We start from the raw sequence: 24,019 nt of genomic DNA, 5'->3' as shown, positions 1-24,019 counted from the left end.
CGGGACAAGCATATGAATCATGGCGCAGTTGGTAATGCAGTGTGGCAAGTTAGATTTGTTGTCCCGGGGGCCAAGGGTTCGAAACCCTGCGAGGGTCGACATTCGAGTTTTTTCTTTTCTTTATATTATTTTTTTCAATATATTTTTTGATATTTTAATCTGTATCAAGTGTTCTGTATATATAAAAAAAAAATATTTTTTCTTTGGGAAATAGCGAATAATAGCTAATAAACGGATAAATTTCGTGTAATTTTTATTTATTTATTTATTTTAATTTATATTATTTTTTTAACTTCTTTTCAATATTTTAATGCGAATAAAGTCTTCCATATGTGAAAAGAAATATTTTTCTTTGTTAAAGAGCGAATAAAGGCTGAAAAAGGGGCAGAAGCCATATCAGGAGGAACGCACACATCACACCCCGTAACTCCCTATAGCATTAACCTATAAATTTCAAACTCTGCCAGAAATTAGAGTTTTATGTACCAAACAATCGTACCAAAGGGGATTTTTATACACTAATTAGGGGGCACACAATGGGCCAAAATAGATTTTGTTAATTAATCGGCAAAAATGTTCTTTCAGCTATATATTCGTGAAAGCAACGTGTGAGTCGTGGTGTGGTTGTTAGCGCCATGGGTAAAGAAGATTGTTGACTCGATGGTGAGGGGTTCGGTCCTGGTCACTGGGTAAATTTTAATTTTTTTTTCTATTTATTTTTTTAAATTTATTTTTCGACACTTCAACATGAATAAAGTCTTCTATAAGTAAAAATAACTATTCTTCTTTTGGGGAAGAGCGAATAATAGCCAAAAAACGGATAAATTTCAACTCCGGAGCTACGCACACGACTAACTCCGTAACTCCCTTTAATATTTACTTATAATTTTCAAACTCTGCCAGAAATTAGTGTTTTATGTACCAAACAATCGTACCAAAGGGGATTTTTATACACTAATTAGGGGGCACACAATGGGTCAAAATAGATTTTGTTAATTAATCGGCAAAAATGTTCTTTAAGCTATATATTCGTGAAAGCATCGTGTGAGTCGTGGTGTGGTTGTTAGCGCCATGGGTAAAGAAGATTGTTGACTCGATGGTGAGGGGTTCGGTCCTGGTCACTGGGTAAATTTTAATTTTTTTTTCTATTTATTTTTTTAAATTTATTTTTCGACACTTCAACATGAATAAAGTCTTCTATAAGTAAAAATAACTATTCTTCTTTTGGGGAAGAGCGAATAATAGCCAAAAAAACGGATAAATTTCAACTCCGGAGCTACGCACACGACTAACTCCGTAACTCCCTTTAATATTTACTTATAATTTTCAAACTCTGCCAGAAATTAGTGTTTTATGTACCAAACAATCGTACCAAAGGGGATTTTTATACACTAATTAGGGGGCACACAATGGGCCAAAATAGATTATGTTAATTAACCGGAAAAAGTTCTTTAAGCTATATATTCGTGAGAGCAACGTGTGAGTCGTGGTGTGGTTGTTATCGCCATGGGTAAAGAAGTTTATTGACTTTGTGGTCAGGGTTTCGGTCCTGGTGTCGGATAATTTTTCAATTTTTTTTTCTATTTACTTTATTTTATTTCTTAAAATTTATTTTTCGATAGTTCAACGTGAATAAAGTGTTATATATATAAAAATAATTATTTTTCTTTGGGAAAGAGGGAATTTTAGCTGATAAACGGATAAATTTCGACTCCGGAGCTACGCACACGACTCACTCCGTAACTCCCTTTAATATTAACTTATAATTTTCAAACTCTGCCAGAAATTAGAGTTTTATATACCAAACAATCGTACCAAAGGAAATTTTTGAACACTAATTAGGGGGCTCATAATGGGCCAAAATAGATTTTGTTAATTAACCGGAAGGATGTTCTTTAAATGGATATTGGAAGGTAAGATGAAAAACAACCAAACCAGTCAGATTGTTGAAATAATTGTATTGTTTCTTTTTGTAATGGCCTTTCAATTCCTCTCTTTTTTCCTATGTCATAGTTTCGAGAAGGGGGGGGGGATTATCGCAGTAGGCGGTGAAGCCTATCTGCAGGGACCTTATAAGATTGTGGGTGATTAAGAGATGTTATGGATTTTCGGAAAATTTGGAAGATCGATCTATTCTTTATCTTAATTAAATAGACTATTTTTCAAATTTAGAAATTTGCTAGTAAAAAACTATAAAGTATGCAAATATTTGTTTGTTTTTAACACTTTTTATAAAGAATTCTTGAATGTATTGGTAAGATAGTTTATTTGTATAATTTATGTGTTTTTTTTCGTTCTTTGTGTGATAATTCAAGGGGATGTTCTCAAATATACTTTTCCTCACATTTTTTATTACCTCATAAAGTATATGTGATTAGATTTTTAAAAATATTTCACTCATAGTAGTACTAATAAAAAAAAAATCAGGCGGTGGTTTGCTGGTCTACCTAATAACATTTTTATTATATTAGTAGACGCAATTCTGACTTTACGACTATCTATGTTCAATTACGTAGCCTTGTAATTTTGAACCCAGCCCAGAAGACAAGAGAACTCATAGATTAAGCATGGGGACAAACTAGCTTTCGCGGAGGTCTTTTTGATGAAACTAATTCGCATTTGCGTTATAGTGAGAGGAAAAGCACGAAAACATCTCACCGTTAGCCGGATGGCTGAGGTATACTAACCCTTGATCCATCTACCACTGAGGATATCCTACGAGTGCACTGTGTTCGGTGCGAGTCGGGACCCGAATTCGAATCACCCAGCACCTCTGGGTTTCCAAACTGGGGCATCTCATTGAGAGGTGAACGCTCTATCTAACTGCAGCTCTGATAAAATTTGCCAAAAAATTTTTTAAATAAAATATAAGAAAAATATTTAATTAAGTATTTAATTTAAATTTCAAAATGATTCCGCTGAATTTATTTTTGCGCAAAAACACTTAAATTATTTACTTATGATAGAACTCCGATGTTAAGCATCACTGGCTGCTGTCAGTGTGCGAGTGGGTAACCACTTTGATCAGCCTGCGTAGGGACCGAGGATGCGCCGTATCGGCCAGCGTTAAGCTATTCTACCATATAGTGCTCGACTTCGTGCGCAGGTCGTCGGCCTTCCAAAGCAGGGGAGCCATCCCCGCTGCAGAGGATCAAAATTGCGATGGTTTGTCTTCGGATCATCCTCAGGGATGTTTCCCAGACCGTCGCCAATAGCCCATTGTGTAGCTCTAATGCGACGTCAATAAAATACCTACCTACCTGCATATGAGTTATTTTTACTAAAATTAGCAAGAAAAAAAAACTTTATAATTTAAATGCATTAGCTATAAAATAAATTTTCAATTATTTGAAAGAAAGGTTTCAGAAGAGCATCAAAACAAAAATGTTTAACGATTTAATATGGGACTAAAATGTTTCTAACTTCATATTTAAATATTTTTATTTTTCTATACGCGGGAGCTGAAAAGTTTTTCACTTGTGAAGAGGACGGTGACCCAAAATAAGTTGGGAAGCTATGTTATACACACTAAGAAGATTTTAGTCCCAACTTCTTCAATAATTATCGTTATATTTTTGACGGTTTTAAACATTAATTTACTACTTTTTTTGTCTTCATTTCTGACAAGGATTCTAGAAATATATATATTAACCGCTTCCCTTATCAATATTTGTTGAAACAAATGCATAAAATTGACATATTTTTTTATTTCATTAATAAATACAAGGAACTGAAATAAAACATTATAAACAAGTTTGAAATCAAAATTTTATTTTTTTTTATTTGTAAAAAAATATTTAATTTAATATTAGTTTGCTATCTCGAGGTATCTCGGGAAAGTGAAGAAAATTAAATAGTTGTCTTTGTATAATAGTTTTTAAAAGTGACAACACGAATTGATACTTTAGAACAGCCAGTGAAGTGATGCCTCATTTGTTTTACCCTTTTTCTTCTATGTAATGTCATCAATCATTGTATAAACAATTGCACAAAACTCGTTTGCAGTCCCACAATCTATCAGCAAATCTCCCTAACAAACTTTTGATCACAGCAGATTTTTTTTTTTTTACTTTTGGAAAACAAAGCGTACCGACAAATTCTGCTATGCCCGAGTTTTCTCGGGATAAAAAATATTTGCAATATATACGTACCCGAGTTAACTCGGGATAATAAATATTTGCAATATATACGTACCCGAGTTATCTCGGGATAAAAAATATTTGCAATATATACGTACCCGAGTTAACTCGGGATAATAAATATTTGCAATATATACGCACCCGAGTTATCTCGGGATAATAAATATTTGCAATATATACGTACCCGAGTTAACTCGGCATAATAAATATTTGCAATATATACGCACCCGAGTTAACTCGGGATAATAAATATTTGCAATATATACGCACCCGAGTTAACTCCGGATAATAAATGATTGCAATATATGCGCACCCGAGTTAACTCCGGATAATAAATGATTGCAATATATGCGTACCCGAGTTAACTCGGGATAATAAATGATTGCAATATATGCGTATCCGAGTTAACTCGGGATAATAAATGATTGCAATATATGCGCACCCGAGTTAACTCGGGATAATAAATGATTGCAATATATGCGTATCCGAGTTAACTCGGGATAATAAAAGATTGCAATATACGCGTATCCGAGTTAACTCGGGATAATAAATGATTGCAATATATGCGTATCCGAGTTAACTCGGGATAATAAATGATTGCAATATATGCGTATCCGAGTTAACTCGGGATAATAAAAGATTGCAATATACGCGTATCCGAGTTAACTCGGGATAATAAATGATTGCAATATATACGCACCCGAGTTAACTCGGGATAATAAATGATTGCAATATATACGCACCCGAGTTAACTCGGGATAATAAATGATTGCAATATATACGCACCCGAGTTAACTCGGGATAATAAATGATTGCAATATATACGCACCCGAGTTAACTCGGGATAATAAATGATTGCAATATATACGCACCCGAGTTAACTCGGGATAATAAATGATTGCAATATATACGCACCCGAGTTAACTCGGGATAATAAATGATTGCAATATATACGCACCCGAGTTAACTCGGGATAATAAATGATTGCAATATATACGCACCCGAGTTAACTCGGGATAATAAATGATTGCAATATATACGCACCCGAGTTAACTCGGGATAATAAATGATTGCAATATATACGCACCCGAGTTAACTCGGGATAATAAATGATTGCAATATATACGCACCCGAGTTAACTCGGGATAATAAATGATTGCAATATATACGCACCCGAGTTAACTCGGGATAATAAATGATTGCAATATATACGCACCCGAGTTAACTCGGGATAATAAATGATTGCAATATATACGCACCCGAGTTAACTCGGGATAATAAATGATTGCAATATATACGCACCCGAGTTAACTCGGGATAATAAATGATTGCAATATATACGCACCCGAGTTAACTCGGGATAATAAATGATTGCAATATATACGCACCCGAGTTAACTCGGGATAATAAATGATTGCAATATATACGCACCCGAGTTAACTCGGGATAATAAATGATTGCAATATATACGTACCCGAGTTAACTCGGGATAATCAGGGAAGCGGTTAAGGGCGGACGTTCTAAATCACCTGAATGACGGCTATTTTTAAAAGTAACGTTTTTTAAAAAAAAAAGGGAAAAAAAGGCGAATAAATTTAACCCTTTGCACTCGAGGTCTTTTCATCTATTAAACAGAATTCACACACAAAACTGAGGAGGATATTATTGAATTAGTTTAAATAATTGTTAAAAATTATTTTTTATGTTGAATTATCTTCGGATAGAGGAATTTTATAATCGTGTGCATAAATTTTATGATTTGCTTAAAAAGTTTTTAAGTAATAGCGAAATACGCACAAAATGACATTAACACTTAGGGTCTCAAACTTTCAATCGCTTACCAGCCTAAATATTTGGAACCCGTATTTTATAGATTAAGGGCAACAACCCTCCATGTTTTGATGATAATGAATCGAAATCCTTCGAAAAAAAATTACGTTTAATTCAAGGAAAATACGGGTTTGAGTTTAACTGAGTTATATTTTATAAAAAGTGTGAAAAGTATAAAAAAATAAAAATTGAGGAGGATAAAAAAAAAAAATTAAATGTATAAAATGAGAAACTAAGTAAAAGATTTAAATTATGGCTGCAAAAATTTTTCTGATTGCTTGCCAACTTATTAATTATTTAAAAACCACTCAAAGTTACTTCCGCCCACCCCCTTCCCTTCCTTTGTGATCCATTTGCGTTTTCAATCTTTTCTTTTTAAGAGAGGAATTCTAATGTGTTTTCTTCTTTTTTTGCATGGTTACCATATTTAAGCCATTATCTTTTTTTATAGCTTCCTTTCAAACTTGTTAATTCACTAAAAAATGTAGCTAGTGTAAGATACGCATTAAATTAATAATAGTACATAAAATAATGACATCACGCCTGGAGTGGAGGGTGGGAGTTCTTAAAACTGCAACAGTTAGTTACAAAGGGCAGGGAGGGGGAGTTCTGCAAAACGCACATTCCGATTAAAATTAAAACTTTTAAAATCAGTAGATTAAATAATTTGTACAATTAGTTTTTGTACTGTTAATAGATTTTTCACCAAAATAAGTACACATGTTACCAATATTGCTACTATGCCTACAAATGTCATTAAAAACATATGCAATTAAAATTTAAAAATAAAATGTGAAATGCAATGCGCTTTTTGTTTCTGAAATTGTTATTATGTTTAGGTATTGTAGCGTGAATGCCTTTTTTAATATATTAAGTTTTAACGGAGTGTTTAAAATAATTCCTAACTAAAATGCTTGCACACAATGCTATCTAACATGCATGTTTTTATTTTTCCTAACGAATAACATGTGATAAATAACAATCAACTAGTCAAAAAATAACATGCCAATTGTTTTTCTTCCTCGATAATTAAATGTAATTGTTTTCCCTGGGACACGTGTATTATTTTAGAATATTATCTTTCCGAGGTGTATTTCCGTATATAAATAGTATTTTTATTTTGAATATGAATAACAAAAATCATATAATATTGAATTAGTTATACTAATGTAAATAAAATTATTAAGAAAAAAAACAACTTTTTTATTGTTTCGATCAAAAAATAAATATTAGGTATAACTTGTAAGAATCGAGTTGAGCCTCGCTTAATTTGTCTGATATTATGTTCATTTTATAGAAAAGTTTATCTTAAAATATGTCGTAAAGAATTTCTTATAAAATGCTATTTTTTTTTCCTGAAGAAAGCAGATGAAAAGACTATGGTTAATTTGATGCTATTTTATTTCATAACCACCGTTGAACGGGTAACACATTTCTGAGTTTACGCATATCAATGTTCAATTCTGTAGCCTTAAAATTTGAATCCAACCCAGAAAACAAGGAAACTCCTGGGACAAGCATTGCGAAAATCCAGCCTTCGTGCAGGATTTTTTGAAGAAACTAATCACTCTTACGATAAGTAGGTATGTATATACCCCTTCCTTCAGGATATAAATAGTAGAAATGCATGACCAGTAAGCAGTACAATAAGTATGTTTGAGTAGTTTGAAAGTTACGGTAGTGATTTTTTTTAATCTTTAATAACCGTCGTTGAACAGCCGACCCACTTTTGTGTTTACGACTGCTAACGTTCAACTCTTTAGACTTGTAATTTTGAACCAATCCAGAAGACAAGTTAACTGCTGGATCAGTACCCCCAGAGGTTTGATTTGTTATGGGAACATGGATTTTGTGACTCGACAGATTTAACGTGCATCAGTCATCATTTACTACACGGGGAGTCTTTGGCCGGCGGGGTTTGACTCTTGGACATGGGCCCAGCCAGGCTATCCCAGCCCTTCTGTAGTGATTTGTGTTAAATAATTGAAGTTATTATTTTAGTCAATTAGCTAAATAGAAAAATAAACAAGCCTATTTTTTTTATTTTATCGCATTAACCTAAACCAATAGAGAATTCAATGCTACAAAATATAGGTTGTTCCGTAAAAACCGCCTCTATGTATATTTTTAGTACCCTTGTAAAAAATGGAAGTCATAAAAGTAGGTGCAGTGGGAGTCATAAATTTAATAGAGAGAAAAAGAAAACGCTATCAATCGCCGCCTGAGGGGATAGCTCTAAAAACATCAAAACTGACGGAGGAAACACGGAGAGTTATAAAGCAATAATTAAAAACACCAAGTTTAATCCGTATTCAAAGTGATTTTAATATTTTCTCTACCAACTTCATTCTTATAATGGTTCGATTTTGACAAAAAAAGTTTCTTTTTCTCTCTATCGCTGAAATACCGATTTGAGACTTCTAATGGTCATTTTTTTTAAAAAAAAGGATTCTGAAAGTTTATAATAAAAACTTTTTTATGAAACAAACTGCATGTTCTGGATGTTTTTACCCTTTCGCGACGAGTATTTTTTTTACAACAGGACAATTTTGGAGCATAAACTATGAGTAGGGCAGCATTATGCACGGTAGTGCCATGCATGTTCTGTGAATGAAAATACCTTCAAAAATATTGGCAGGACTGGTGGGAAAGTCTCCCATTAGACAGGGAAGGGTTTCTGTCCCAAAAGATTTTTTTGAAATTTGCTTGGGACGTATGTGTCCCGTTAGGCTCGAAAGGGTTAAATCCTCGAATTCATTACAAACTTAAAATAATGATAGTAATAATAAATCTAGATCGACCTCATCGTATTTCACTCAAGGAAAAAAGAAAAAATAGAATCCTTGAATGTTAATAAATAAAACTTTTAATGTTGTTTTAAATCATATAAGAAATATTTTCAACTCGAAAAATTAACATATTTTAGTCTGTTTTTATTTTCTTGTTTTAATGCGATAAGGTAAAACAAAATTTAATTCATCGCCGTTAAAACTAGCATACAAACACTTTTTCCCCCCCACAACCATAAAAAAAAATTTCTTCAAGTATTTCTCTTTATTTCAAAAGAAGAATAAATAAAAACACTCTTATTATGGCACATCATTATCATATCTTGAAAGATGGGTTTTCAAAACAAAAAGATTAAAATCAAAGTAGCTAACTAGAATTTTTAAAAAGATACTATGATCATCAATCATTGAATTGCCGACTTTTTCCCCCATGCAAATAACAACCCTCTGAAGTTCTGGGGTGCTAATTTCTACGCGCATAGTTGAATTTGATTGGTTAAAGAATCCAAGGCTTTGGCGAAGCGCTGTTATTGAAAATCTTAAATTTGTAGTCGCTCTGTCTGTACATCTGGTTCCATTCCAGGTAGATATATTAATTTTATTTTTGTAAATACAGTAGAACATCACTTCCGTTATTTTAAATTCATTAATTCCTAAGAGTCTTTATTTACAATTTTATGCATTTACAATTAGTATTTCTTAGTTTCTGCTGCCATAAAAAAATAATTCATGAAATTTTTAAGTTAAAAAGCTCTCTTTTTATTGCTTTTTATATAGATTTGACCATATTATTTGAGTAACAACTTGACTTTTTGTTATTTGATGACGTTAGTTCTTTGGCATAACTTTGCAAATCTACTATTTGAAATATTTGTTGTTTCTTGTGTTTTATTTATTTTCTTACATACTACTACGGTAGTCAAAATTGAGTTTTAAAACTGTTAACATTTTATAATGTATTAATCTTATTTTAATATTCCTGTTATTTTTCACTCAAATTAACAAATTAAAAGGATACTTTTTATAGTTTTACTACTTGGAATTGACTATTTAATTAGAGTATCAAATAAGCTTTTTGTTAGTTGTTTTGGTTTTACGTAGCAAATCTGCAATTTGTAATTTTTCTTGCTTCTTTAGTTTTTCATTCTTTCTATTAACTAATTTGCTGTCCTTTGGCCTAAATTAAGCTTTAATATAGATAACATTGTGATAATTAAATGCAACAGGTACTTCATGATTTAATTTTAAGGATATTTATTTTTGTGTTCAATTTAACTGTAAATATTTTTAATTATTAAATGCGTTATATTATGCATTAAATATTAGTAAATATTTAATGCATTTCTATATTGATTTCCTTAGAAGATGAAATGTAGTAATTTTTATTTTCAAATTTTTCTAAAATTTTGGTGTAATATCAGTTGTGAATTCAATTTGTGATTTGTAGTTGTGTACCTGAAGAATTTAGTTGTATTAATGAAATTTATTATATTTTAATAATTCTTTACATAGTAATTATTTTTATGAAAAAGGATGAATATTACTTGTTTACATAAAATATTACAACTGTTTTAAACCTTTAAATTTGTTAAATTTATTTTTCTCGCATATCGTTTTTTAGTTATCACATATTTCAAAAAGTTTAATTATACATTGAAAATCGATACTATATTATCAACCAGTTTGTAATTAAAAGATGTTTACAAAAAATTGTTTTACTGTTTGATATTTCTCTATGACAAAGTTTTACTTGGGGGGAAAGAAACATATATATTCTTGAGCAATGGGAAGATTTCCCTATCATAATCTGAAGCAGAATAATCTCCAAATATTTGCAACTTCTGGGCAGTGACTTACAAGGTACTGTAAACATCAAAGGCGAGGACCAACTTGAAGGGTATATATCTCATAGCCGCCTAAAATCAAGCCAGTATATCTTTTCTTAAAAAACAAAACAATTGAGAATTTAAAATCCATTAATTGCTTTCAATCAATCAGTTAAAGTGCTTTATCAAGTTGATAACAATATTTAGTACAGTTATTAAAATATATTTCTTAATACACCTGTGATTTCACTAGATTTGATGAAACTGCAGATCTTTAGGAGCTTATAATTCTAAATTTCTGGGTCCTTTTATTTTGTTGTAAAAGCAGGTCTCTATTTGAAATTATTTAAGTATCTCTACTTTAAGGATCTGCATAAAATGTAAAAATTTGATAAACTATGTGATTTGCAACCAATTCCGTAATATGCCAACTAAGAATTTTAACAAGAAGCTTTTTGCTGAGATAAAACTAAATCTGTCCATTGCTTGTATGCAAAATAATTTAAAAATGAGTGTATAATATTTGGTAGCTTCAGCATAACTTAATATTAAAATATTGTATTCACACAAATTTATTCAAATAGATTATTTTCAATAAATTTTGGTTATCATATAGGTAATTCAAATGAAATATACTACTAATAAACTGCAATAGATTTGAAGTGAAAATTAAAAATTTAACTGTAGCAACTGTTACATCTGTTAAACTCTGACTTATTTTATTAGATCTGTAGCGAAGAAACAAAATTTACTTATATCTTTTTTTTAATTTCATAACTTCATTTATTAGACTTTGTTTTTTTTCAGTGACTGCACTCTGTGCTGAAAAGAAAAATCATAATTTTTCTAGTTGTAAATTAGATAAATTGCAATTTTACAAATTCTTAGTCATAATTATTCAATATTTATTATTGATAATCAATCATTCTCTTCACCAAAACTTATGATTTTCGACAGTGATTGTCAAAATTAAAAGGGTGTTAATGTCAGAACGATTGAGCATCCTAGTTGGTCACTTGTTATTTTCTATGTATATTTATTTATAATTACTTCACATTTATATTAGCTAATAATTATTTTCTTATCTAGAATTTTAGGTATCTGATATGACTGTTAAAAACTATGGTTAAATCTGGATAAAACAGTCAATTGTCAAATGTGTGCCAACTTTGACTTTAGTGGTTTGTCAGTTTTCTCCACTGTGAATAAACCTTGTCCTCTTTGCTTCAATTTTGATTTTTTTTCCCAGGCATGAAAATTTACTTCATTTCGATGAGGTAAGTTGTCATGCCTTTACCCGAAAACATTGTTAAATACTCTTCTATGGATATTTAGTTGAAATTTTATAAAATTTTTCTATTCTCTTTCAGAGCATATTCTCAGTTAAATAGTTTGAAATGACTTTTTTCAAAGTATACTAGATGATGAACACAGGTTCTGGATGTATTTATCCTTGTGGTATCGGTGCAATAAAAGAGGGTTCGAAAACAAAGTATTTTTCAGTTAGCTTGGCACAATAAATTTAATTATTTTATTTAATTTTTATGTGTTTTTATAAGTTGGAGGTCTACATTTTTCACCAAAAATATTTGTTTATGCAGGTGTAATTATTTCTTCTTTTTTTGCTGTTTACTTAAATTTTGTGGCTTTTTTTTTAAAATGTGATATTTACTTTGTAAGAGGAAGATATAGTAATTTTAATTTATTAAACATTTCTATGTTTAAAATTTTCGTTTTTCCCTTAAATTGTAGTTTTTGACTAAGTATTGTAAAATAATAGACATTTCATTCAAATTATTTGTTGATGAAATTATTTTATTTAAAGTCTGTTTATTTTTATAGATTAGTTTTTAGTTTTCACATACAATTTATTTAATGTTTCTTTTGCTTTTGTTACATTGCTTCAGCTAAAAATTTTTAAATTTTTGCAAAAATTAATGATCAATTTAATAATTTATGCTCGCCATTTTAAAGTTTTTATAATATTTTTCTCAATGTTTTCTGTCCATTAAGTAAATAATTCTATTGTGTATTAAGTACAAAATTTGCATGAAATACGAAATATTTTCAAGTCAAAATCTACCTTCCTTTTTTTTTAAACTCTTAATTATTAAAGATTGCTACTAATTGAAGATAATCTCAATTCACATTTCATTTTTATAGCTGATTTCTTTTATAGCCAGGCATGAGACTTATCTGACTTGTCTCTGGACAAAATTTCAAACTTTTTAAACTTTAGAAAAAAATTCTCTAGTATCTATTTTTCTTAATATTTCTTTTTCTACATTATTTTGTTTTACTTTACTATGTAATCCTATTTAATCATGATAATCTTTAGTTTGTTAGACTGTTAATGTGCGCAAATTAAAGATAACTTTAAATAAGTATGTAAATAATGAAAATTAGTTTTACATTTTTTTAAAATTATTTTTTCTCTAGTTGATATGTGTATTTTAGCTTTTTTTATTCTTTTCCCACTCTTATAACAAGCCTAGTTAGTGACTAGAATAAGCTATCTGATTGGAGGAAATAGTCACCCCTGGGTCGGGGAAGCCTGTTTCAGGTACTTCAGACTTTTCTGTTGTCTAGTAGAACTTGGTCAGGCATAAATTATAGTGTTGTAAGTTTTTAGTGTCACACCAAACGAGAAAAATTTAGTAGACCAATGGGACTACTATTCCTTTAGTGTTCCGAAAACTTAATGTGGCTTGGGAAAAAATAGAACTTTTCATTTGCATAATTCATGTTATGAAATAAGAGACAGTTGCGTAGAATAAAAAACGGAAATTGGGACACATGAAATAATGAAACTTCACTAGAATTTATTGGCATGAATAAATATTATTAAGAAAATTGAATTTAAAGTTCTCTGTTTTTAGATAAATGCAGTTTTCATTGACTTCTATCGACATAAAAAATTAAAACCATAAACATCAATAGCATTGCACTGCAATGCATTTTATACATAAATCGGAATTTCAGTTTTTTTTTTATTTTGTTAACAAATACATTGTCTAAAATAGTAAATATCATGTAAAGTAATTTTTATCAACAGCATTAAGAATAATTATTATAAACATTAAGTATGCTTTTACCAGTGTTATAATATAAGTTATGTAAAATGATTTTTCCTCAATATCCTGTTCCTCACTATCTATAACACTTAAAAGCTATTGCCCCATAATGATTTAGGAGTACTATTTATCAAAATTTCAGTAAAAAAAAAAAACTATAACATTTGTAAATAAATTCAACATACTGAGTGAAATGTTGAGTTTAGATAATAAGGAAAACTGTGAAATTAACAAAATATATTAAAAATTAATTAACTAAAAAATCCTAAATAAAATTCTCAAAGCCCAAAAGATATTTCTTTTAGCTGGTGGACAAATCTTGCTGTCATTCCACAGAAAGCATGTAAATTTAAAATTTCAACATTTAGATTTAAAATGCTTCATCTCATGGGGGAAAGGGGAGTGGATGGAGAAACCTCTCAAGTGTAGCCATTTTCCAGAAAAATTAAAAAGCTGTTTGCAATTGTCATCCAAAAATATTTGCAAATTTATGTTACAGCTGACATTCCTAAAATGTCCCTAAAATTAAAGCCTTAATTGGCCCTTCTTTTAAAATTTTTCCAGACAGTGGCCACCCTACAACTCACGGAAGAACTTCTGTACTTATTTATTTCTATAATATTCGTTACAGAAGCCTTCAGTTTAGAATAATAAATTTAGAACAATTTTTTTTTAAACGCATGGAATTCAGTATAAAAAAAAATTGTTTTCATTACTATTTTGTTAATTCCAAACATTTCGACAAATTTGGCACCCATGCATAGTGACATTTGTAGAACATTTAACGAAGATGGTTGCCATAAACCTTATAAATCAAGTTTGTTGCAGTATCTAGTTCTTATGATGCCGACTTATTTAACCAATCCAAAAAGTTAGAAATTTTAAACTGTTGATAATTTCCTACAACATGTATCTCTAATATGTTTTATTTTATTTTTAGGATTAAATGGGCATGGTCTTAATAGACTTCATCCTAATGGCTGTGATAACACATCATTTTCTTTTTTAAGTTGTGCTGCTGATCCAAAAGTAAAATTTTCTTTCCTAATATTTGGGGTAAGTAAACTTTTTTTGGGGGGATTTTCTTGTTTCCCAAAATCTATTGTATTTATGTAACTTTAAGTACATACTGTTTTTTCTATTCACTTTATCATGTTAATAGAAATTTATCTTTGGGTTTGTTGATAAATCATTTTAATTGTGCAAATTTTTTTCTTCCCATTACAATTGTTACATACCAAAAATAGCATTTTACTAATATATTTAAAGAGATGCTTACAAAAAACTGACTTAGTTGTTGACTAAAAACTGGGTAGTTTTGTTAATTAAATAACCATTCAACTGAAGCATATTATTTAAATGTAATTTTAAAACCATATTTATAACCATAATTTTAAGAAGAAGTTTGGACTTCATAGCTTTGCATAGCTACAAATGCACTCAATAGTCTTGCAGATCATCCAGACATGGTTCCCAATGGAACGTCAAGCATCACTGACTGAGGTCAGCGTGTTGGTGACCGTTGGTGTTGGTCAGCGTTCAACTCTATGCTTTCATCAGCGCACCCTGAAAAATATATAAACAAATTTAAAGAAATAAATGTACAGACTCTAAAAACTTCAAATAGCCCAAGATTCAACACCTTAAATGAAAACGAGAGGTGCCAATTTTCCATCAAAGTACAAAAATATACATAATATATACACAAAAATATCTACAATTAGTATTTACGAAATCCATATACTTTAATTATAGTACATATGCCAATATAGATAGGAAAAGAAATCCAGTAGATTTTACGAATTAATATTTATTTATGGAATTATGTACTAAATATTTTACACATAAGGAATTTTCGGTCATCGAAATATAAAAATATTTTCCAGCTTTGATTGCCATTAAATATGCTTGAAATGTTACGCTATATGTTTACTCATGATTTTGAATAGTAATAGGCCTTTAATTTTTCAAAAATAGTTTATAAATTTTTCTAGTTAAGTTAAAAAAAACTAATTCTGAATAAATAAAATAAACTGAATATTTTAGTACTAAGAGTTTTTAATTGATTTCTTTCAATAAATGAGGCTTGCTTCATTATGTATTTGTAATACTTCTTTATATATTAAAGCAAGCGATAATTTGTGAGAGAAAATAAATTTTACTATTAATTTTTTTAGGAAACTTACCCTATTTTAGGGATTTTTTCGAAATGTACAAAAATCAGGAAAGTTTTGAATAAAACAGTAGAAACTGGCAAAATCCAGTAGAGCTGGCGGATATGAAATCGTGAAAATGACCGATAAAATGCAATACATAGTTGGCACCTCTGCTTTCAAAAGTTTTTAACAAAAAATTCTAAATTTAGAACTTAAATTCAATTGAACTAAATAGACATGTTGGTCATAAGCTTGCGACAGTCAGTTATCCAAACTAGAATTTAAAAATATGTCAACTACAATTTAAAAATATGTCAACATTTTTCTAATTTATGACAGTTGTAAGTGCGAAAATAAATAATTTTTAGAGTTAAATACTGAATTATTTAACACTGAATTGGCGATTTTAAGTTCTTTTCTAAATTTATATTAAACGTAAGCAATAAATTCAAAAAATTACATTTGTTTTTAAAAATAAATCACAAGTATTTATAATTTTAAAACACAGTTCTAACAAAATTCTTTTTTTTTTCTTCTTAATTCTTTTTTTTTTCTTTTCACCTCAACTTTAAATGGACCTTAAAATATTTGAACTTTTGAATCGCGTATGAAAATGATCCAAAGTGTATCAAATCATGTTTTAGTTCTTATCATAAAAAAATAAAACAAAACGTTCTTAAAAGCGACATTTTGAAACTCTGTTTTGAACTTTGTAATGAAGTACTTTGTTCAAAAATTAAGTAATAGGTTCTGCGTCAACGAAGTGATAAGGAGGAGGTAAAATGCAGCTTCTGTTGAACCGGGTCCGCTTTTGTGAATTTGTGCAAATAGGGTCCATTATTGAAAAAAACCTTTTTCAAGGAGTTTTTAAATTGTAAGCACTAATTTCTAGTTATGACTTCACATTAAACATAACTTGAAATATTATCATGGGTCTGTCCAGACATTTTGTGAAGGGTCCGTTTTCGTAAAATTGTGAAAAAATGACTCATAATTTGTGAATATAAAATAAACGTTAAGTCACATTCTTTCAACCAGGGTCCCCTTTTGTGAATTTGTGCAAATAGGGTCCATTATTGCAAAAAAAAAACTTTTTCAAGGAGTTTTTAAATTGTAAAGACATACAAGATTATGTACATCACTGTAAAATTATTTAAATAAGGATTTATTATTAAGGATTTATTATTAAGGAATTATTTAATTAATTAATAAGGATTTAAAAAATATGAGGAAACGTTAGAGCTTAAATAATAACAGAAGAGAGTTTTGTACTGCCTGATACTTTGAAAGTGTTACTGGGCCTCCCTACCTCCAACGAGGTGGGACATCATCATCCTACAACGCCCATTGCACATTCTAGTGTCTTCCCCAGACAACAGCATTGCAGGCAACAAGGTGGTTATTAGTAAAAAGGAAGGAAAAAAACATTAAAAATAAAGATTAAAAAAAGGTGAGAAAGGAAAGAACAAATAACGTATCAGTTACATATTGGAAAAAAATATTTAAAAAAGATGAGGAAACGTTAGAGCTTTAAAAACAGAAGAGAGTTTTGTACTGCCTGATACTTTGAAAGTGTCACTGGCCTCCCTACCTCGAACGAGGTGGGACATCATCATCCTACAACGCCCATTGCACATTCTAGTGTCTTCCCCAGACAACAGCATTGCAGGCAACAAGGTTGTTATTAGTAAAAAGGAAGGAGAAAAAACATTAAAAATAAAGATTAAAAAAAGGTGAGAAAGGAAAGAACAAATAACGTATCAGTTACATATTAGAAAAAAAATATTTAAAAAATATGAGGAAACGTTAGAGCTTAAATAATAACAGAAGAGAGTTTTGTACAGCCTGATACTTTGAAAGTGTCACTGGGCCTCCCTACCTCGAACGAGGTGGGACATCATCATCCTACAACGCCCATTGCACATTCTAGTGTCTTCCCCAGACAACAGCATTGCAGGCAACAAGGTTGTTATTAGTAAAAAGGAAGGAGAAAAAACATTAAAAATAAAGATTAAAAAAAGGTGAGAAAGGAAAGAACAAATAACGTATCAGTTACATATTAGAAAAAAAATATTTAAAAAATATGAGGAAACGTTAGAGCTTAAATAATAACAGAAGAGAGTTTTGTACAGCCTGATACTTTGAAAGTGTCACTGGGCCTCCCTACCTCGAACGAGGTGGGACATCATCATCCTACAACGCCCATGGCACATTCTAGTGTCTTCCCCAGACAACAGCATTGCAGGCAACAAGGTGGTTATTAGTAAAAAGGAAGGAAAAAAAACATTAAAAATAAAGATTATAAAAAAGGTGAGAAAGGAAAGAACAAATAACGTATGAGTTACATATTAGAAAAAAAAATATTTAAAAAATATGAGGAAACGTTAGAGCTTAAATAATAACAGAAGAGAGTTTTGTACTGCCTGATACTTTGAAAGTGTTACTGGGCCTCCCTACCTCGAACGAGGTGGGACATCATCATCCTACAACGCCCATTGCACATTCTAGTGTCTTCCCCAGACAACAGCATTGCAGGCAACAAGGTGGTTATTAGTAAAAAGGAAGGAAAAGAAACATTAAAAATAAAGATTAAAAAAAGGTGAGAAAGGAAAGAACAAATAACGTATCAGTTACATATTAAAAAAATAATATTTAAAAAATATGAGGAAACGTTAGAGCTTAAATAATAACAGAAGAGAGTTTTGTACTGCCTGATACTTTGAAAGTGTCACTGGGCCTCCCTACCTCGAACGAGGTGGGACATCATCATCCTACAACGCCCATTGCACATTCTAGTGTCTTCCCCAGACAACAGCATTGCAGGCAACAAGATGGTTATTAGTAAAAAGGAAGGAAAAAAAACATTAAAAATAAAGATTTAAAAAAGGTGAGAAAGGAAAGAACAAATAACGTATCAGTTACATATTAGAAAAAAAATATTTAAAAAATATGAGGAAACGTTAGAGCTTAAATAATAACAGAAGAGAGTTTTGTACTGCCTGATACTTTGAAAGTGTCACTGGGCCTCCCTACCTCGAACGAGGTGGGACATCATCATCCTACAACGCCCATTGCACATTCTAGTGTCTTCCCCAGACAACAGCATTGCAGGCAACTAGGTGGTTATTAGTAAAAAGGAAGGAAAAAAACATTAAAAATAAAGATTAAAAAAAGGTGAGAAAGGAAAGAACAAATAACGTATCAGTTACATTACATATTAGAAAAAAAATATGAGGAAACGTTAGAGCTTAAATAATAACAGAAGAGAGTTTTGTACTGCCTGATACTTTGAAAGTGTCACTGGGCCTCCCTACCTCGAACGAGGTGGGACATCATCATCCTACAACGCCCATTGCACATTCTAGTGTCTTCCCCAGACAACAGCATTGCAGGCAACAAGATGGTTATTAGTAAAAAGGAAGGAAAAAAAACATTAAAAATAAAGATTTAAAAAAGGTGAGAAAGGAAAGAACAAATAACGTATCAGTTACATATTAGAAAAAAAATATTTAAAAAATATGAGGAAACGTTAGAGCTTAAATAATAACAGAAGAGAGTTTTGTACTGCCTGATACTTTGAAAGTGTTACTGGGCCTCCCTACCTCGAACGAGGTGGGACATCATCATCCTACAACGCCCATTGCACATTCTAGTGTCTTCCCCAGACAACAGCATTGCAGGCAACAAGGTGGTTATTAGTAAAAAGGAAGGAAAAAAAAAACATTAAAAATAAAGATTAAAAAAAAGGTGAGAAAGGAAAGAACAAATAACGTATGAGTTACATATTAGAAAAAAAATATTTAAAAAATATGAGGAAACGTTGGAGCTTAAATAATAACAGAAGATAGTTTTGTACTGCCTGATACTTTAAAAGTGTTAATGGGCCTCCCTACCTCGAACGAGGTGGGACATCATCATCCTACAACGCCCATTGCACATTCTAGTGTCTTCCCCAGACAACAGCATTGCAGGCAACAAGGTGGTTATTAGTAAAAAGGAAGGAAAAAAAACATTAAAAATAAAGATTAAAAAAAAGGTGAGAAAGGAAAGAACAAATAACGTATGAGTTACATATTAGAAAAAAAATATTTAAAAAATATGAGGAAACGTTAGAGCTTAAATAATAACAGAAGAGAGTTTTGTACTGCCAGATACTTTGAAAGTGTTACTGGGCCTCCCTACCTCGAACGAGGTGGGACATCATCATCCTACAACGCCCATTGCACATTCTAGTGTCTTCCCCAGACAACAGCATTGCAGGCAACAAGGTGGTTATTAGTAAAAAGGAAGGAAAAAAAACATTAAAAATAAAGATTAAAAAAAAGGTGAGAAAGGAAAGAACAAATAACGTATGAGTTACATATTAGAAAAAAAATATTAAAAAAATATGAGGAAACGTTAGAGCTTAAATAATAACAGAAGAGAGTTTTGTACTGCCTGATACTTTGAAAGTGTTACTGGGCCTCCCTACCTCGAACGAGGTGGGACATCATCATCCTACAACGCCCATTGCACATTCTAGTGTCTTCCCCAGACAACAGCATTGCAGGCAACAAGGTGGTTATTAGTAAAAAGGAAGGAAAAAAACATTAAAAATAAAGATTAAAAAAAGGTGAGAAAGGAAAGAACATATAACGTATCAGTTACATATTAGAAAAAAAATATTTAAAAAATATGAGGAAACGTTAGAGCTTAAATAATAACAGAAGAGAGTTTTGTACTGCCTGATACTTTGAAAGTGTCACTGGGCCTCCCTACCTCGAACGAGGTGGGACATCATCATCCAACAACTCCCATTGCACATTCTAGTGTCTTCCCCAGACAACAGCATTGCAGGCAACAAGGTGGTTATTAGTAAAAAGGAAGGAAAAAAAACATTAAAAATAAAGATTAAAAAAAAGGTGAGAAAGGAAAGAACATATAACGCATCAGTTACATATTAGAAAAAAAATATTTAAAAAATATGAGGAAACGTTTGAGCTTAAATAATAACAGAAGAAAGTTTTGTACTGCCTGATACTTTGAAAGTGTCACTGGGCCTCCCTACCTCGAACGAGGTGGGACATCATCATCCTACAACGCCCATTGCACATTCTAGTGTCTTCCCCAGACAACAGCATTGCAGGCAACACGGTGGTTATTAGTAAAAAGAAAGAAAAAAAACATTAAAAGTAAAGATTAAAAAAAGGTGAGAAAGGAAAGAACAAATAACGTATCAGTTACATATTAGAAAAAAAATATTTAAAAAATATGAGGAAACGTTCGAGCTTAAATAATAACAGAAGAGAGTTTTGTACTGCCTGATACTTTGAAAGTGTTACTGGGCCTCCCTACCTCGAACGAGGTGGGACATCATCATCCTACAACGCCCATTGCACATTCTAGTGTCTTCCCCAGACAACAGCATTGCAGGCAACAAGGTGGTTATTAGTAAAAAGGAAGGAAAAAAACATTAAAAATAAAGATTAAAAAAAGGTGAGAAAGGAAAGAACATATAACGTATCAGTTACATATTAGAAAAAAAATATTTAAAAAATATGAGGAAACGTTAGAGCTCAAATAATAACAGAAGAAAGTTTTGTACTGCCTGATACTTTGAAAGTGTCACTGGGCCTCCCTACCTCGAACGATGTGGGACATCATCATCCTACAACGCCCATTGCACATTCTAGTGTCTTCCCCAGACAACAGCATTGCAGGCAACACGGTGGTTATTGGTAAAAAGGAAGGAGAAAAAACATTAAAAATAAAGATTAAAAAAAGGTGAGAAAGGAAAGAACAAATAACGTATCAGTTACATATTAGAAAAAAAATATTTAAAAAATATGAGGAAACGTTAGAGCTTAAATAATAACCGTCAAGCCTAATAAAAAGAAAAATAAGTGTTACTCTATAAATGTCTTATACGATCAGTGCTTACATACGCATATGAGACCTGGACAATGACCCGTGGAGATGAAAATATGATAGCTAGATTTGAGAGAAAAATACTGCGAATCATTTTTGGTGGAATAAGTAAAAACGGTACCTGGTTTAGAAGATCAAACACGGAACTTTACAAAGCATATAAAGAACCTGATGTCATTACATTTATCAAAATAAAAAGGATTAAATGGCCACATTATAAGAATAGAGGATAGCAGGCAGGGGTCTGTTTAGAAGAAATTTGGGTCCGTTAACGGGCCTTTGACAAAATATTTTAACTTAAAAACGGACCCTTCACAAAATATTTTAACTTAAAAACGGACCCTTCACAAATTTGTTTATCTTTTAATCGGACCCTTCACACAAATTTGTTTATCTTCATTATTGTTTCGTTAATCTTCCCAGGAAGAGGGGGGGGGGTGGTGGAAGACAAATGCAAAAGAACTGAGTTTTGTCTTCCGCAGAAGCTTCTTCCTTTATTCGTCCGAAATGAATATTCTGCGTTCAGCAGTATAGGCTAAATACCAAATATTTACATGTTGCATCTCTAATTCAGAAGCAGCAATTGCTGTTTATTTTTGAAAATTTAATTTTTTTTAATTATAATTTTACAGTGTAACGTAATCTTGTATGTCTTTATAATTTAAAAACTCCTTGAGAAATGTTTTTGCAATAACGGACCCTATTTGCACAAATTCACAAAAGCAGACCCTAGTTGAAAGAATGTGACTTAACGTTTATTTTATATTCACAAATTACGAGTCATTCTTTTACTATTTTACAAAAACGGACCTTTCACAAAATGTCTGGACAGACCCCTGCCAAAGTTATGACTTTTGTGTACCCTTTCTAAATTTTTCGTAACGCTGTGTATCACTCATAAAAAATGAATGCATTTTTTAATATGAAAAAATTAAATTAAATTATTATTAAAAATCACAACTGGCTTTTGACGCCACTCATTGTTAATTTTTAACTCTGCAAAAAATAACCAATAGAAAAATACGTACTCGTACATTTTCATGGCTAGCTTTGTTTTTCAATAAAATTTTTTGAAATTTCTGTTTGTTGCAAGATATTGCGCGTATAAGAATTTACACCCCCGCTAAACTGTTCCCGTACCCCTGGGGGAACGCGTACCACATTTTGGGAGACACTGATCTAGAGAGTGTGTCAAAAATGTTTCATATAATAGTCATCAAAATGATAGCCTATGGAACTATTTCCATTTAGATGCGAAACTTTTGTTTCGAGAAACACAGCACAAGACACTCACTATAGACAAGTTTTTGTAATAAGAAAGCTCTAAATTTTTCAAATCTTATGATTTTAATAATTAATATGCTTTTTTTTATATCATTTAATTAATGTAAAATGTTCAAAATTAGTAAATCGATTTTTTGAGAGATTTTCTAGATTTTGGGAGTCCACTGTAGCTTTAAAAAAAATTAAATTATTTTTTCCAATGCCCACCTGTGTTAACATCCGTCAATTCAGGCATATACAGGGCGATTTTGTTCGCCTTTCTTGCAGGGACAAAATATTATGTGGGCCAACGTCGCTCCCACAGTGAGGACAGATAGTACAGAGAATGAAAGTACATTCATGCCTTGTCCGGGATTCGGACCCAGAACCTTTCAGATGCACGGACAGTTCTCTGCCCCCTACACAGGCCGGTCGGCGTAGTTTTAAAGTATGAAATTATAATTTGATACAAATTGATTGTGGTAAAAAAAACAACAACATACCTTTTTAGTCTGTTTAGCAACTGATCGGTAGCGGGGCTCTATCGGTTTATCGGGGTAACGGTTGCAGTAGTCTACCGAACAATTCATATTGAAGTTTCCTAGGAACATAACAATATTGAAATTACAATTTTTTCATAATTTCGAGCATTAATATTTATTTAATTCATCAAAAATAGTTAAAAGATTTTTTTAATAATTTTTTTTAAAAAGAGAGTTTTGAATAAAAATAAGCTTCTTTTTTTTGTTATAAAATGAAAAAGTCCAGCGGTGGACTGATACAACAGATCACCATAGGTCAAGCATCATTGGCAGCGCTCAGTATGCGGGTGGATGACCACTTGGATGTTCGTGACTTTTTTCTAAAAAATCAGATTTTTGGTGATTTAAATTTTTTTTTATTTAAATCAGATTTTTTTGATTTTTATTCTAATACACAGTAGGAACTTTGATTTATGATTAAAAGAACTTTATAAATGTTTAATCAAAATTAAATTTATATTAAAACTATATTATAACACTATTTCAGAAGCTC

At 31.1% G+C, this 24,019-nt stretch overlaps 3 long non-coding RNA genes across 13 annotated transcripts in view; 1 reads left to right on the top strand and 2 right to left on the bottom strand.

Moving 5' to 3' along the window:
* The window catches only part of LOC147801958 (uncharacterized), a 361,588-nt gene that overhangs the window by 90,137 nt on the left and 247,432 nt on the right, over positions 1–24,019 (bottom strand). The gene's annotated exons all lie outside the window — the stretch shown is intronic.
* Positions 9,326–14,722, top strand: LOC147801961 (uncharacterized). 2 transcript variants are annotated; one of them, XR_015430181.1, is made up of 4 exons: positions 9,326–9,341; positions 11,682–11,861; positions 11,955–12,076; positions 14,599–14,722. It is a non-coding gene; the product is annotated as an uncharacterized LOC147801961 (long non-coding RNA). The 2 variants fall into 2 exon arrangements; XR_015430180.1 differs by lacking the exon at positions 9,326–9,341 and adding an exon at positions 10,532–10,655.
* LOC147801960 (uncharacterized) overlaps positions 13,387–24,019 on the bottom strand; it is a 44,949-nt gene continuing 34,316 nt past the window's right edge. For all 6 annotated transcript variants that reach the window (XR_015430175.1, XR_015430177.1, XR_015430174.1 and 3 more), the window contains 2 exons: positions 23,488–23,585; positions 13,387–15,224 (listed from right to left, as the gene is read on the bottom strand). This is a non-coding gene — a long non-coding RNA (uncharacterized LOC147801960). The remainder of the gene's footprint in view (positions 15,225–23,487; positions 23,586–24,019) is intronic.

The sequence above is a fragment of the Parasteatoda tepidariorum genome, chromosome 11, assembly GCF_982258835.1.
Source record: "Parasteatoda tepidariorum strain Cologne lab strain chromosome 11, Ptep-v5.0, whole genome shotgun sequence".
NCBI classification, from domain to species: Eukaryota; Metazoa; Arthropoda; class Arachnida; order Araneae; family Theridiidae; genus Parasteatoda; species Parasteatoda tepidariorum.
Note: the sequence above shows the minus strand (reverse complement) of the source record. Positions and strands in the feature narration are given on the sequence as shown.